General features: G+C 43.0%; 1 protein-coding gene across 6 annotated transcripts in view; it reads right to left on the bottom strand.

Annotated features, from left to right (window-relative positions):
* RFX4 (regulatory factor X4) overlaps positions 1-15,995 on the bottom strand; it is a 184,627-nt gene that overhangs the window by 154,190 nt on the left and 14,442 nt on the right. For 3 of the 6 annotated variants that reach the window (XM_017888255.1, XM_017888250.1, XM_017888254.1), the window contains exons 1-2: positions 12,043-12,252; positions 4,569-4,655 (exon numbers count right to left, since the gene is read on the bottom strand). The gene's annotated coding sequence lies outside the window, so the exon portion shown is untranslated. Of the gene's footprint in view, positions 1-4,568; positions 4,656-12,042; positions 12,253-15,995 lie in introns of those variants that run through there. The other 3 variants (XM_017888249.1, XM_017888252.1, XM_017888251.1) reach the window with 1 other exon arrangement.

The raw sequence follows: 15,995 nt of genomic DNA, 5'->3' as shown, positions 1-15,995 counted from the left end.
TTTTTTTTTTTTTTTTTTGAGATGTAGTCTCACTCTGTCACCCAGGCTGGAGTGCAGTGGTGCGATTTTGGCTCACTGTACCCTCTGCCTCCCGGATTCAAGCTATTTTCATGCCTCAGCCTGCCAAGTAGCTTGGATTACAGGTGCCTGCCACCACGCCCAGCTAATTTGTGTATTTTTAGTAGAGATGGGGTTTTGCCGTGCTGGCCAGGTTGGTTTCGAACTCCTGACCTCAGGTGATCCACCTCCCTCGCCCTCCCAAAGTGCTGGGATTACAGGTGTAAGCCACTGCACCCAGCCGAAATGATCTTATATGTAGAAAACCCCAAAGATTTAACACATACCCAAACACAAAAGTACTGTTAGAACTAATGAATGAATTCAGCAAAGTTGCAGGACACAAAATCAGCACACAATAATCAGTTGCATTTCTATACACTAAGAATGAGTAATCTGAAAAGGAAATTAAGAAAATTTCATGTACAATAGCATCAAAAAGGATAAAATACTTAGGAATAAACTTAACCAAAGCAGCAAAACACTTGTACATTGAAAACTACTAAATGTTGTTGCTGAAAGAAACTAAAGACACCAAATAAATGGAAAGACATCCTGTGTTCATGGATGGGAAGACTTAACTATTAAGACATTAAAACTACCCAAAGCAATCCACGGATTTGATGCAATGCCTATCAAAACCCCAGTGGCATTTTTTTTTTTTTTTTTTTTGCAGAAATAGAAAATCCATTCTAAAATTCATATGGAATCTCAAGGGACTTTGAATAGCCAAAACGATCTTGAAAAAGAAGAACATGAGAGGTCACACATTTCCTGATTTCAAAACTTACTACAAAGCTACAGTCTGGTTCTGGCATAAAGACAGACATACAGATCAATGGAATAATATGGAAAGCCCAGAAATAAACCTCCACATACATGATCAAGTGTTTTTTGACAATGGTGCCAAGACCATTCAATGGGGGAAAGAACAGTCTTTTCAACAAATGGTGCTGGGGAACCTGGGGAACCTGGATACCAACATGCGAAAGAATAAAGCTGGACTCGGACGGGCACAGTGGCTCATGCCTGTAATTCCAGCACTTTGGGAGGCTGAGGGGGGCAGATCACGAGGTTAGGAGTTCGAGACCAACTTGACCAACATGGTGAAACCCTGTCTGTACTAAAAAAAAATACAAAAATTAGCCTGGCATGGTAGCACATGCCTGTAATCCCAGCTACTCAGGAGGCTGAGGCAGGAGAATCACTTGAACGTGGGAGGCAGAGGTTGCAGTGAGCCAAGACAGCACCACTGCACCCCAGCCTGGGCGACAGAGTGAGACTTTGTCTAAAAAAAAAGAATAAAGCTGGACTCTTAACCTAATACCATACACAAATATTAGCTCAAAACAGATCAAAAATCTAAATGTAAGGTCTAAAACTGTAAAACTCTCAGAAAAAAAAAAGGCAAAAGCTTCACAACATTGGATCTGACAATGATTTCTTAGATATGACACTAAAGGCACAGACAACAAAAGAAAAAAATAGTTAAATTGGATGCATTAGAATAAAAATTTCTGTGCATTAAAGAACACAATCAACAGAGTGAAAAAGCAAGCCATGGGACAGGAGGAAATATTTGCAAGTATATATAACTGATAAGACGTTAATATCCAGAATATATAAAGAACTCCTAAAACAACAGAAAACAACCTGATTTTAAAATGGGCAAAGAACTTAGACATTTCTTCAAAGAAGATATGCAAATGGTGAATAAGCACCTGAAAAGATGTTCAACATCACCAACCATTAGGTAATTGCAAATGAAAACCACAATGAGATACCATTTTATATTCATTAGGATGGCTATTATTTAAAATAATAATAATAATAAATGATGATTAGGAACTGGCAAAATTGGAACTCTTGTGCCTTGCTAGTGGAAATGTAAAATGATACAGCCACTATGAAAACCAGTTTTGTGGTTTCTCAAAAAATTAAACACAGAGTTACCATATGATCCAACAATTTCATTTCTGGGTATATACCCCCAAAAGAATTAGGTGCAGAGACTTGAAAAGATATTTGTATGCCTGTGTTCACAACAATGTTATTTACAATGACCAAAGGATAGAAACAACTCAGTTGCCCATCAATGTCTTAATGGATAAAGACAATGTGACATATCCATACAGTGGAATATTATTCAGCCTTCAAAAGGAAGAAAATTCTGACATATGCTACAACATGGATTAACCTTGAAGGCATTATGCTAAGTGAAACATGCCAGTCATAAAAAGACAAATACTTTACAACTCCACTTATATAAGATACTTAGAGCAGTCGAATTAACAGTGGCAGAAAGTAGAATAGTAGTTGTCAGAGACTGAGGCAAAAGGAGAATGAGAAGCTACTGTTTAACCGGTACAGAGTTTCAGTCTCGGAAGATGAAAAAATCTCTGGAAATGAATGGTGTAGATGGCTGCACAACAAGGTGAATGTACTTAACGCCAATGAATTGTACATTTCAAATGATTAAATGATAAATTTTATGTTATGTAGATTTTGCCAAAATTAAATAAAACTTAGAATATTCAGATATGTTTTCTTCTTCTTCTTCTTTTTTTTTTTTCCAGATGGAGTCTCGCTCTGTCGCCCAGGCTGGAGTGCAGTGGCACAATCTCGGCTCACTGAAAGCTCTGCCTGCCGGGTTCACGCCATTCTCCTGCCTCAGCCTCCCAAGTAGCTGGAACTATAGGTGCCCGCCACCACACTCAGCTAATTTTTTGTATTTTTAGTAGAGACGGGGTTTACCGTGTTAGCCAGGATGGTCTCGATCTCCTGACCTCGTGATCTGCCTGCCTTGACCTCCCAAAGTGGTGGGATTACAGGTGTGAGCCACCACGCCTGGCCTTGTTCTTTTTTTTTTTTTTTTTGAGATGGAGTCTCACTGTGTTGCCCAGGCTGGAGTGCAGTGGCATGATCTTGGCTCACTGCAAGCTCTGTGTCCCAGATTCATGCCATTCTCCTGCCTCAGCCTCCCAAGTAGTGTTTTATTGTTAGTAATCAAAAACTTGAAACAACTAAATATTCATCAACACTTAAAAGATCTGTAAATTGTGATATATGCATACAGTGAAATACTATACAGCAATGAGAAAGAAATAACTACTGCTAGAGACAACAACATGAATGAATCTCACAGACATTATATTGACTGAGAAAAGTTACCCACAAAAGAATACAGAGTCCATTATCCCATTTATATGAAGTTTTAAAAGCAGGCAAAAACAGGCTATACTGATAAGTCAGGACAGTAGTGACTGATGAGGAAGCCTCCTGGGGGACAAGAAACGTTCTGTATCTTTTTCTGGGTGGTAATGACACCAGTGGATACAATACGTAAAGAAAAAAAAACCACCAAACTACTCACATAAGATTTGTATAGTTTATGTTCAATGTAACTGAGGTTTTTTTTTTTTTTTTTGAGACAGAGTCTTGCTCTGTCACCCAGGCTAGAGTGCAGTGGCACAAACTCGGCTCACTGCAAGCTCCACCTCCCAGGTTCACGCCATTCTCCTGCCTCAGCCTCCCGAGTAGCTAGGACTACAGGCGCCTGCCACCATTCCTGGCTAATTTTTTGTATTTTTAGGAAAGACGGGGTTTCACCATGGTCTTGGTCTCCTGACCTCATGATCCTCCCGCCTTGGCCTCCCAAAGTGCTGGGATTACAGGCGTGAGCCACCACGCCCGGCCAATGTAGCTCAGTTTTATAAAATGAAGTGACATGGTGATGACAGAATGACAACCTCAGCTAAGACTCAGGAGGGGGCTATTGAGTAGATCTAGCAAATGTTCCAGGGGATTGTGGAGCAGGTGGGCCGGGGCTCATGCTTTCAGAAAACTGAACTAAGGAGATGCACTTTACCAACCATGGAAGAAAGTCATTTCTGACTCTGAAAAAAATTGGACTTATAATAAGCTGATCTCTCTTTTTTAGTGTTTAAGGAAAAAATACAAGTCCCAAGTAGCCTACTGCTCTTAATATAGCGCCCAGAAGCCCCACTCTGACATAACACAGGGCAAGGTGTAAACACAGGAGCGCACATCTTCCAGTTAACTCTAGCTCTCTAGTCCAAGAACTGGAAGAAATTTCTGCTTTCTGATATCAAGGACATTTATGACTAAAACAACAATCCTGTGACACAACTACTTTGAACTCGTATTTACAGTGGACACTGAGAATGGCCTTTCCCAACCAGGGACCACATTTACCTGACTGGAGCATCACTATAACAAGGTCTTTGGGAACGCAGGCTAGCAAGTCCCCTGCAGAAGTTGAGTCTGTAAACAGCAAGTTTTTGCTGTGGCCTCAGTTTCCAGGTCTACCTGAATGGATTCCACTCCCTATTGTGGAATATTACAGAGAGGTCCTGGGATATTTCATAAATAGGTGGAGAGCATCTTGTTCCAGGTGACTCGGCCCAGCCTAGCAATCTAGAGGCACTACCCTCCCATCAGGACACTGGCCATGTCTGAGATGTCATGGAAGATGAGTTTCAAGCACTTACTTTCATCATTAGAAACATTCCCCAGAGATGTGTGGCTGGAATAGCGTTTGTTTTCACTTTCGTTGAGACATCTTTCAATCCAGCTCTCTAAAAAAAAAAAAAGAAAAGAAAGAAAGAAAGAAAAGAAAAAGAAAAAGAAAATCACAGAATTGCTGTGGGTGTTTGAGAAGAGACAGAACATCATAAATGCATTAGATTTAAATGCTCATCAACATTCATGTGTCATCTGCCCAGACTGGAATGGGATTTTACACGGAGTTCCATGTGTACCACTGCTGCTGCTGATGAGACTGCAGAGTAGTTTGGATGCAAAATGGCTCTTTGAAGCCTCACTTGAGTATTTCTTGGTCAGATTCTACAAATTCTGGAGTATTTGTAGTACCAACTGAGGATTATCTTTCTGAGCAAAGAAGGTATGTTCCTGAGTAGCAGTTTGTAAAACCAGACTTGGTCAACTGAATCACTGGTGGTGGTTTGTAAACTTGTGAATTAGCAGCAGAACTTTTCTTCAAGTGAAAACAAAAAGAAAACAGGTAAAACTTTAGGGACTCTGGTTGGAAGAAGATAGGGAACCTTGTAGCTTGCCTCCCTTTGGCCAGGGACCCCTCAAAGAGCTCTCACAGACTGGAAGCCATAGCAGGAGGAGAAATCAAAAGCACTATGGTAGCTACGCAGCCCCCTTTTTTTTTTTTTGAGATGGAGTTTGTTCTTGTCACCTAGGCTGAAGTGCAATGGCGTAATCTCGGCTCACTGCAACCTCTGCCTCCCGGGCTCAAGCTATTCTCCTGCCTCAGTCTCCTGAGTAGCTGGGAAGGTGCCTGCCACCAAGCCCTGCTAATTTTTGCACTTTCAGTAGAGACGGGTTTTCACCATGTTGGCCAGGCTGGTCTCGAACTCCTGACCTCAGGCGATCTGCCTGCCTTGGCCTCCCAAAATGCTGGGATTACAGGCGTGAGCCATTGTGCCCAGCCGCTATGGAGCCCTTTTAAAATCCAAGACTATGGGTTTTTTTTTAAAAATCCAATTTCAAAGGCTACAAATGTATTTGTTGCAATGTAGTGTAATGCTTATTCTGTTTTCTAGACCACCCACCATTCATTCATTCATTCATTCATTCATTCACAACATCAGCTAAGTACAGTCAGCTCTACTATAACACTTGTCTTGAGGAAACAAATGTGTCCCAATGCAAGTGATATATTTGGGAACAATCTAAGCATAGTGCAAACTTTGTGTCTCTTTATGCTCCATTTATTTCATAAAAAACATTAGGTGAATGCAGAAAACTCCACACCCCCACCCCATTATACTGAGCACCACAGAAATGTGCAGAACACACTCATGTTCACACCTCAGACATCTACTAGCTACTTTGGTCCACATTGTGCTATGAGTCACACCTGCTCACTTCATAATAACTCACAGGCTGCAACCCTTCCGATACCCACCTCTAAAGGCAATCTTCAGGTCTTTTCCAAGGTGAAGTGCCATTTTTATTGGATTTGTGTATTTCTAAACCATTTAACATGTGCAAAACTGTGATATCATTTTTATTAGGTTTCTGTCTTTTATTATGTGTCACTGACAAGGTTTTTCAGTATTGTGCCCCTAAGCTTATTTTTCCAGTAAACTCAGTGGTCTTTGTTGGCCGATTCTGTATAATGTGGTGATTTTTAGGAAGGCATATGGGGTGTTACAGCAGAAATGGCTACACCTATGGCTGCAGGCTTTTGGGCAGTGTGGTTCCCCATTGCCTTCTTTATGATCTGGGAGCTGGTATTTATTGAACACCTATTTCAACATGCCAGCCCTCTGCATAAGTTATTTCATTGAGTCTTCACAACAACTCTCTGAAGCAAGGATTTTAATCTCTACTTTTCCTAGAAAGCAACTGGGATTTAGAGGGATTAAGTAATGTGACTCTTCATAATTCAAAGAGCTGAGGAAAAGATCATTAGTTAACACCTTAGGTTACACACTGTAAAAAGAAGCCACGTAGACGAGTAAGCTATGTGGAGAGGGGAAATCAATGTACACAGCCGGGAGAGATGTCGGATTTTTGTTTTGTTTTGTATTTTATGTTCTAACAAACTGCTCTTTTAAAAGCTGCTTCCAAAATTGTGAATAAGTAGGGGGAAAATATCCGAGGGGAGGAACAAGGGCCAGCTTGTTGAGAGGATATGGAAATCTGATATTTCCCAGGAAATACTGAGAAGCAGAGAAATTCAAAACATTAAAACGCTGCCCCTTCCAGATATCAAATGCACAGTGTGGAGACAGACGGCTTGTAATGTTTCAAAGCTGGGGGTAGGTGTCTGTCATCACACTGTATCCAAACGCACATCTGCTTACAAATCTCCAGAATTCGTTTCAGGACTCTCCAGAATGTCTCTGCTTAGATCTTCTCATCCTTTCAATTCCTGGCTCATTTTCTCTGGCAGCAGCCATGGCTACATTTAGATGGCATCTGCTGAAGTTTGCAGACCCTGCCTCCACCAAACCATACCACCAAAAGCAATATTTATAGTTCTGGGCCAAGCCCTGGTCTTCCTAGATAGTTATACACACCCAGCCACTCTCACACGCACTCACATCTACACCCCAATCCCCCCTTTGTCAGAAACAGGAACTAAGGGAAGCACTCTCCCTCTCACCCATTTGCCTGCGCTGGATTCAGGTCTGTTAACATCAGAGTCCTTAGAAGGGCCTGTTCTCGCAGGCGAGAAACCCCGTGACTGGTGGGACATTCTCTGAAGAATTTGTGGCAACATTCCGAGACGAGCTTGTTCTAATAACCAGGTAAGCCAAGAGAGCACAGCGCCCACCCACAAGAGCTCAAGTAAAGAAAGAACTTTCCTGATGGCAGCATCTGTCCTCCACACTGTGCAATCCCACACTGGAGAGAGATGAAAGCAAGGCTACAAGAAGTGGGAGAGGGTGGGAGGTGCCATGAAAATGAAAGAGAAGACATCTCACCCATTGCACCCACTCAGATCTCTCTGACCCCACAGTCTATGCCTGTAGCCAACTGTGCTCCCTGGGGCAACCCAGAATAAGTCTGGTCTCACTGGCACATCGCAGATATGAGAAGATAACCATCATTTCCCCATATTTCTGGTTGAAGTACCCCCATCAAAGAACCGCATTGTTTCACCTCTTTCTTGGAAAAAAATGTTCCCATTTCTTTGCCATCCAGTTCACCTGCTTCTGGGTGTCTTCTAGTTAATAAATGTCCACGTGAACACGTGCCACTTAGGATAGACTCTGAGGGTTCAGACCATGGTCTGAACAGTGAGAGAACCATCACCTGTGTTGTTCTGGACAGTTGGAGTTCTCATGCATTCAAGGGTCTTGCATTCCAGACTATGTGGATGCAACACTCTGAGACATCCAAACCAGATACGGGCCTTGAATCTGCAGGGGCACTTTGACCTTTGTCTTCTTCCCTAGTGGAGCTCTTAGGAGTGGCATCTCCAATTCATGTCTCATAAGCCAGGTAGCTTCCTATGACTGGAAGGCCTCTCTTTAGATTAGCTGAAGTCAACGTTATGTACTTTAAAATTATTTTTAACAATGGATTTCAGTCTCGCAGAGGTCAAGAATTACTTGGGCAGAATGACATGTATACTGAATTTTGAATGAAACACTGTGTTCTTCCACCTTACTGATTTGTAGGTGATGTGATTTTATAATAATAAAGTTCAGTATATATTGAGCTCTCACTATGGGTGAGGTATCATACAACTGCATTACATACATCATCATACTTAATACTCATTACAGTCTTAGAGGTGGGTGCTATTAATAGGCCCATTTTAGAGATAAGAAAACTAAGGCTCAGAGAGATTCAGTGACTTGTCCAAAGTTATCTGGCTAGTAAGAGGAAGACCAGCATTCAAACTCAGGTCATAATCACAATGCTCTCTCCAAATGTGAACTGAGCTTTCTCCTCCTATGTCCCATTTAGTCCCAGAACAATGTGCCAATTCTGCAGCATTTTTCTCAGTCTGCTTTGTATTCGAACTTTTGCTAAAACTCTACTTATATAATGCGCTAAATTCGTTTACATATTCTTTGTCAGCCTCTATCATACACAGAAGCCTCTTCAGTTTAGAATTTAAACCTCTTAAGAATGGAGCCTGTTTTATTCTATTTCTTTTGACTCTCTACTAGTACTGTTATAAAATTTTCCTGTAGTCTGGCCTCAATAACTGTTACATTAGTGACACATATGTCAAAGAATGCATAGCTTATACGTAGATACATCCACATATCTATAGAATTTCCTAATCATTTTCTCTCTCTCTTTTTTTTTTAACCACATAAGGCATGGAAAAGTATAACACATCAAAGGCGATTTTCCAAATAAAGCAAAATTCAACACACATTTATTTTGTGCCTTCTAGATGCAAGAAGCTGTGCTAAAGAGAAGCTGTAGTGGCCAGGCGCAGTGGCTCACGCCTGTAATCCCAGCACTTTGGGAGGCTGAGACAGGCCGATAAAGACCAGCCTGGCCAATGTGGCAAAACCCCGTCTCTACTACAAATACAAAAATTAGCTGGATGTGGGTGGCATGCACCTGTAATCCCAGCTACTCGGGAGGCTGAGGCAAGAGAATCACTTGAACCTGGAAGGCAGAGATTGCAGTGAGCCGAGATTGCACCACTGCACTCCAGCCTGGGTGACAGAGTGAGACTCCATTTCAAAAAAAAAAAAAGAGAGAGAAGCTGTAGTGATATAAACATGAACAAGACTGGCTTCTGCCCTCTAGTTACCAAGTAGGAAGTAAGGCACGTGCTACTCCCTGAGCTCATGAGTGCAGGACCCTGTCATTTTTGTCCATCATCTCACACCCAGTGGCTGGCCCTGTGCCTGGCTCCATAGATGTTGCACAATAAATACATGTTTTTTCTAAAAACTTAATTAAGTTCCTATTGTGTGCCAGGTACTATAGAAGCCATTTTCACATATGTTGTCTAAATTGGACCCAGAACAACATTACATGTCATGTTTTCATATCTCTAATTATAGATATGGAAAGTTAGGCTTGAAGCAAAAGTTCTAAAGGAAGGCAGACTGTGATCAACGCTGCAATACTGGTACTGAGTTCTGGGGACAGCATGGGACATAGGAGAAAGAGAATTCAGTTCCTACTGAGATAACTTCCTCTTCCCAATTGCCTCATTCTTGATCTATAAAAATCATCTGACCTGTTAGTAAGGACCAAGCTTGTGCAAGTGCCCAAGAGGATTTGCCTACAGCTGTGAGCAGAGGCTCCTGGGCTGTGAAGCATCCTTTCCCCTGGTTCATCTGGGATTATGGGCAGGAAGGAGGAGGCAGATAATGCCTATGGATTTTCACTTTCAGGGAGTCCAGCCCACGTTCCTTAGAGGAAGATCTTTGTGCCTCTTCACTTTGGACTGAAGATTTGGAAACCCCAATGTGAAGTTATTTTCTTGGGTACATATAATGAGGTTGAGCAGAGCCATATATAGTTATCAGGTTTTCTACAAGGCTTCATTCTCTTTACAGCAGCAAAGAATAACTCAGAAGTAGCCGCATCGGGGACATGGCACATCCAAGGCAGTTCAAGGTTCAGAGTGGTGCTTCACAAACCCATATTGACCTGGCAGAGAGGGCCTATTAAGATGGTTATCAAGAGCCAGGTAATCCTTGAAGTTTATAGGACACATTGACAGGAATCTCTTAGATTATCCGTGCATCCATTTATTCATTTTCCAAATAATTATCAAGTATCTTCAGTGTTCAAATAGAAGAGATGAACAAAAGCTATTCAACAGGACACACGTACATTACACAGAATATCTCTGGTGACTAGCATCTCAAGACCTAAAAGTATCTGGGTTTTTGTTGTTGTTGTTTATTCCCTTTTTAAAAAATCACTTATTTTTCCCACCCTTAACATGTAAGTTCTAATGACCTTGTCTATCTTGTTCAGTACCTTGTCCCCAAGAGCCTAGTACAGTATTGGGCACATAGCTGTAGTGATGCTTGTGATGAAGAAAAGTAAAGGAAGAAAATAATGGAGAATGAGAGAGGAGGAGCGGGGATTCTCCACCAGAAAGGCCTCTGGGAAGAAACAGCCTGTGAGCAGACACTGAGTTTAGTGAGGAAGCAAGGTTTTCCAAGATTCAGAAAGAGGGGACCACAAGGGCAAAGGTTACCCCCAACCCCAGGAAAGATCATGCTTGACTTGTTTGAGGAATGGCAAGAAGGCTCAGGGGGCTGATGCAGAGTGATCAAGGGGGAGGTGGCACAACATGAGAGAGAAGACAGAGATGGGCTTGGTAGAAAGTGAGGTTTGGAGCTCAAATCCGACTGGATTTCAAATTCCAGCCTGGCCACTTACTAGTTATGTAACATTGGGACGGTTCCTAAACCGTCCTGAATTCTTACCTACCTGATTTCTTCAAAGATTAACTGGAATTATAAAGGTAAAGCACTTAGTGTGTTTGGCTTTAAGAGCCATAGAAAAATGAGGAAGGCATGGTCTCTATCCACCAGGAACTCACAGCTGAGTGACAGGGACAGATGCCTAATGGTGATGTCTGGCATTTATTGAGTGACCTCCAGTGCTGGTCGCTCCGCTCCACATGCTTCATCTCTGTTGCTCACAGCAACTGAAATGGAGACTTGACTAACTCTGATTTGCAAGAATGAAACTCAGACCCAGAGAAGCTAGTTGGTGGCTGAGCTAGGTCAGGTCTGACTCCAAGGCTGGGGTGTGCTCACTGCCCACACTGCCCACACTGTCTCTACAAGCAGGTACCAGGAGTGTTTGGTATTATAATAAGATGCTGTGGGGCATAGAGAGGAGAGCTTCCATGGAGAGGAAAGCCTGGCTGCTTCACAGAGGGGGTGGCATTTCAGCTGGTCCTTAAAGGATTCAGCACCTGCCAGACCAAGGAGGGAAGCAGGGCATTTCAGGCAGGAGGGCTGCCTTCAGGACAAAGGCACAAAGCTGTGAAAGGTCTGGTCGTTCTGGGAAAGGTGAAGAGTTCGCCGACCTGTGACTCCCAGTGCTGGGAGACAGGTGGAAGAGTCCGTTAGGAGCAGATTGCAAAGGCCTTGCCTGTCGGGCCCACCAGGCCACGAAGCCTGCAGGCAGCTGGGAGCCAGCCACGGTGTTCAAGCAGTGGGGAAGTGAACACGCTGAGTTTTGTTCCTGAGGCACTGGATGAGAACACGGAGGTCCTGACTTATGCAATACCTGTAGAAAACGCTACCTGACTTAGAAAGTGTCACCGGGATTTAATAGAGGCTGTTATTCACACTGTATCAACAGTCTCTCAGGGCACTGTGCTGGGGCCTATTTTAGGAACTTGCAGCTCCAGAAACGCTACAAAAGAGTTGACATGCCACACTCACAGCTACCAAGGGCGGGCCTGGCCCCGGTTCCCCCTGGGGGTGCCAGGCCCACCCCAGTCTCCTCTCCCTGGGCCCTGGTCATTACCAGTGGAACGGCGCCGTCGAGGCCTGGTCCTGTCGCCTCCCGCACCAGGGTGGGCTCTCCTTTTGATCATTCTCTCTCAGCCCCTTTCTGTCTCTCTTCTGGCTCCCTGCCGGTGGCAGTGGCGACACACAGAAGCTTGGAGAAGCCCAGGAAGCCAGCAGCTGTGGCCTCTCCAGGGGGTGGCTCAGGTCAATGGGTTGCCATGGCAACGCCACAGGCCCTGCCCCAGGGGCTGCTGGGTTCCAGGAAGGGGCCCGGCCCCGTCTCTCCTTTCATTCCTTCCCTCATTTACCAAGTATTGATTTAGCACCTACTGTTTGCCAGGTTCTGAGCAGCTAGTGATGAACATGGCAGACAAGGTCCCTGCTCTCAGAGAGCTTATATTCTGCAGTGGAGACAGAGACAAATTAGCAAGAAGACAGCAGAAAGTAAGTGTTATGAAGAAAATAAAGCCATAGAATGGGAGATCAAGAGAGGTGGGGGTGCTTTTTGGGCAGTGGGGACACTGAAGGCCTCTCTGATGAGGTGATGTTGGAGTGCAAGGGTCTGGGTGGCCTTGGGTGTATGAGGAGAAGCCAGGAGGCCAGCATGGTGAAGCGGGAGGTGGGGAAAGCAGCAGGAAATGAGGTAGAAAGTTGGGAAGAATCCAAAGTATGTAGGGACTTGCAGACCCTCCTAGGAACGTCACATTTATTCCAAGTGTGCTAAGAAGCTATTGGAAGACTTTAAATAGGTGACGTGGACTGCACTGGCTCAGAAAGGGTAGCCCACATTCATTCATCCCTGTCTTCATTTGGCAACTATTTATGGGGTACCATGCACCAGGGGCTGACTACACAGGAGGGACACAGCCTCAATGGACAGTTCTGTCTTTTTGGAAGATTAGAGTTTAGTGTGGACAACTATAAATAATCACACAGCGATGCAATTACCAAGAGTGCCACACGAGAGAAAAAAAAGGGGGGTTAGGTCTAATCTGGGGGTAGTTAGGAAGCTTCTTGGAGGAAGCAGCATTAAACTGGCAGCTAAAGAATGCGAAGGCGCGAACCAGGTGGAGAGGGAAGAAGCATCTTCCTGGCAGAAGGAACAGCATGTGCGAAGTTCTTGAAGCAGGCAGAAGAAAGATGCATTCAAGAAACTGACAAGCAGCCTGAGCATGACTACACACATTGATTCAGGTATCAATACATGTTTCCTGAGATCATGCTACTTGATAAGCACTTTACGAGATGCTATAGGGGATGCACATACATAAGCCTTGCTTCTGTACTCAGTGCTGGGTTAAGGAGTCTGGATTGTATTCAGTAGGTCGTTGGGAACCTCATAAAGTTTTTTAGTGGAGTGGGGCATAAGTAAAGCCGTTCTATGAGCAACTTCATCTGGTGCTGCTAAACACGTTTTAGAGGGGAGAGAATAGAAAAGGAGGCCACGGAGTAAGGGTGACCATATCCCTTATCATCCAAACCTGAACACTTTTGAGATTGAAAAGCACTATCATTAATAATTTTGCCAGGATCACATGCATAAATCAGGATCGAACCAAGAGAACCAAGACTTACTTGTCCCCCTCTGTAGGAGGCCACTAGAAGCTCATTATGTCTTAGAGACCTGAACTGGATGGATGAAGTAATTTGTTTAAAAAAAAGAATGCTGTGGAGAAAATATAAGAACTCTTTCCAGTTAACTGTGTTCACTCCCCAGACAATCCATGCCATCACTGGCTCTGTGTCTCTTCCTCATCAGCTGGAGTCTCAATCACAACAGGACACAGGTGAGCCTGAGATGACGCTAATATCATTCTCCTGGAATATGGCCTCCCAACACAAGCACCATAACCTTCATCATCATCGTCGTCATCGTCATCATCATCACAGTGATGACTTGCCCAAGATCACACAGTCGTTAAGCTGCTGAGCAGGGATTTGAATCTGCCTTGATCCTAACCACTCACCTGTGCTATGATACTGGTAATTATTATATGCACATTAAAGTCTCACTGTGAATTCTAAGCTGTGTCTAACATAACACCAGACATACAATAGGTGCTCAATAATGTGGTTGCCCTTTCCCTCTTTAGGGAAACTCAGTATGTAAAACTCTAAAGCGGGCAAGGAAATTAACTAAGGGGTCATTATCTGCAATGTACAAGAAAAAAAAAAGAACGAGGGAACTCCCAATGATACACCAATGCCGTTTGTTCAGAGATCATGAACTCACCAAGAGTCTTCAGACACTAGAGAAAATTCAACCTAAGGTGTTCAGTGCCATCTCCTGTTGAAGATAAATTCAGTGTAAAAGCAGATCTCAGCTCTGAAAATATCCCTGGGAACACTAGCATTAATGTACATTACTGCATAACCAGGTTGTAAAAGTTTCATTTTCCCTCAACTTCTGGGGAAGGGTGTACCTACTACTACTTAATGTTAGCAGACTTTTTTTTTGTTTCTATTTCTACTATAACAATATTATTAAAATATAAAATTAGGAAGAGAATCATTGAGGCCAAGGCTACTTGCTCTGCATGGCATCTGATGTTATTCCAGCCTTGACATCATTGCCTTTTCTAGTTTTGGGTTTTTATTTTATTTTTACCTCTCCTGCTCTGTTTGGGGATGTGGATTCCCCCAAAACCTCAGGAGCCAGGCACTCCTGGCTACAGAAGCCGAATAGATTTTAACCCAGCCTGAACTTTTGAGGTAAGCCACCAAAACATCCTTCTCCTAGGCAAAATGCCTTTATCTTTCCTGTAAGTTGATTGCAGAAATTACATTTTAAAATGTTGAAAAGAGAAACATATTTTCCCACAATCCCACCACTCTAACCTGGTAACTACCTTTCTTTTCTTTTTTTGTGTGTGTTGGTCGCAAGTCTCGTATCTATAAGTGCACGTAAGAGAACTGTAACTCCAGCAAACATAGCATTTCTATTCGTTTTTCTCTTAATGTTCTACTATTATGCAGATTTTTCCTAGGGCACGACAGTCTTCATACTCATCATTGTTTGAAAGATGACCAACGTTCCATTGAGCAAGTGTTTCTATTTTCCATAATGTTTCAATAAACGACTTGGTGCATATCATTTTTTCTTTGTTTTGATCATTTCCTGAGAGTCACTTAGAAGAAGGAAAAGTTACCAGGTGGGATTAGTGACTAATTACCAATGAATTGTCTGAGTTTCAGGCTTAATACTTACTAGTTCAATGAATCAAGGCAAATTAACTTCTCCAAACCTAGGTGTCTCCTTACGCGTAATATGGATAATAATAATCTGCCTACCTCATCTTAATAGTGTGAGATTTAAGTGAACAAATGCACAGAAAGCACATAGAATACTATGCTTATTCTGGACCAGAGCAAGTTCTAGCCAAACGGAACAACCATAATCCCAAGAGTTTGTGTTTGACAGAGGCACCTTTTTTCCTCTTTTTCTTTATTATTTTTTTGCAACCCAGTCCCGACCACCATTTTTAGAGATGGGATCTTGCTCTGTTGCCTCAGCTGGAATGCAGTGGCACCATCATAGCTCACTGCAGCCTCAAATTCCAGGGTTCAGGTGATCCTCCTGCCTCAGCCTTCCAAAGCACTGGGATTATAGGCTTCAGCCAGCACACCTGGCCTTGTTATTGTTGTTTTTAATGTCAGTGTAACAGTTAAGACCATGGACTGACGAGCCAAACTGCTAGATTCAATTCTGACTTCTTTGCTCTGTGACCTTAAGGCAAGTGACTCAACCTCCTTGAGCCTTGGGTTCTTCATCTGCAAAGTGGAGTAATATCAGTAACAGCTCGCAGAGTTTATATAAGAATTGAGTGAATAAGGCACATCAGGTGCCTACATGATAAGCATTAGATGTCTTAGCTAATGTATCATGCCCACCTCTAAGGCATCCCACGTTAGTCTGTACCTGAAATCACCTTTCCTGTTTGATTCTTGGATCTCCCAATACAATTAAAA

This window comes from Rhinopithecus bieti, unplaced genomic scaffold (genome assembly GCF_001698545.2).
Source record: "Rhinopithecus bieti isolate Rb0 unplaced genomic scaffold, ASM169854v2 scaffold_17930, whole genome shotgun sequence".
Taxonomy (NCBI): Eukaryota; Metazoa; Chordata; class Mammalia; order Primates; family Cercopithecidae; genus Rhinopithecus; species Rhinopithecus bieti.
Note: the sequence above shows the minus strand (reverse complement) of the source record. Positions and strands in the feature narration are given on the sequence as shown.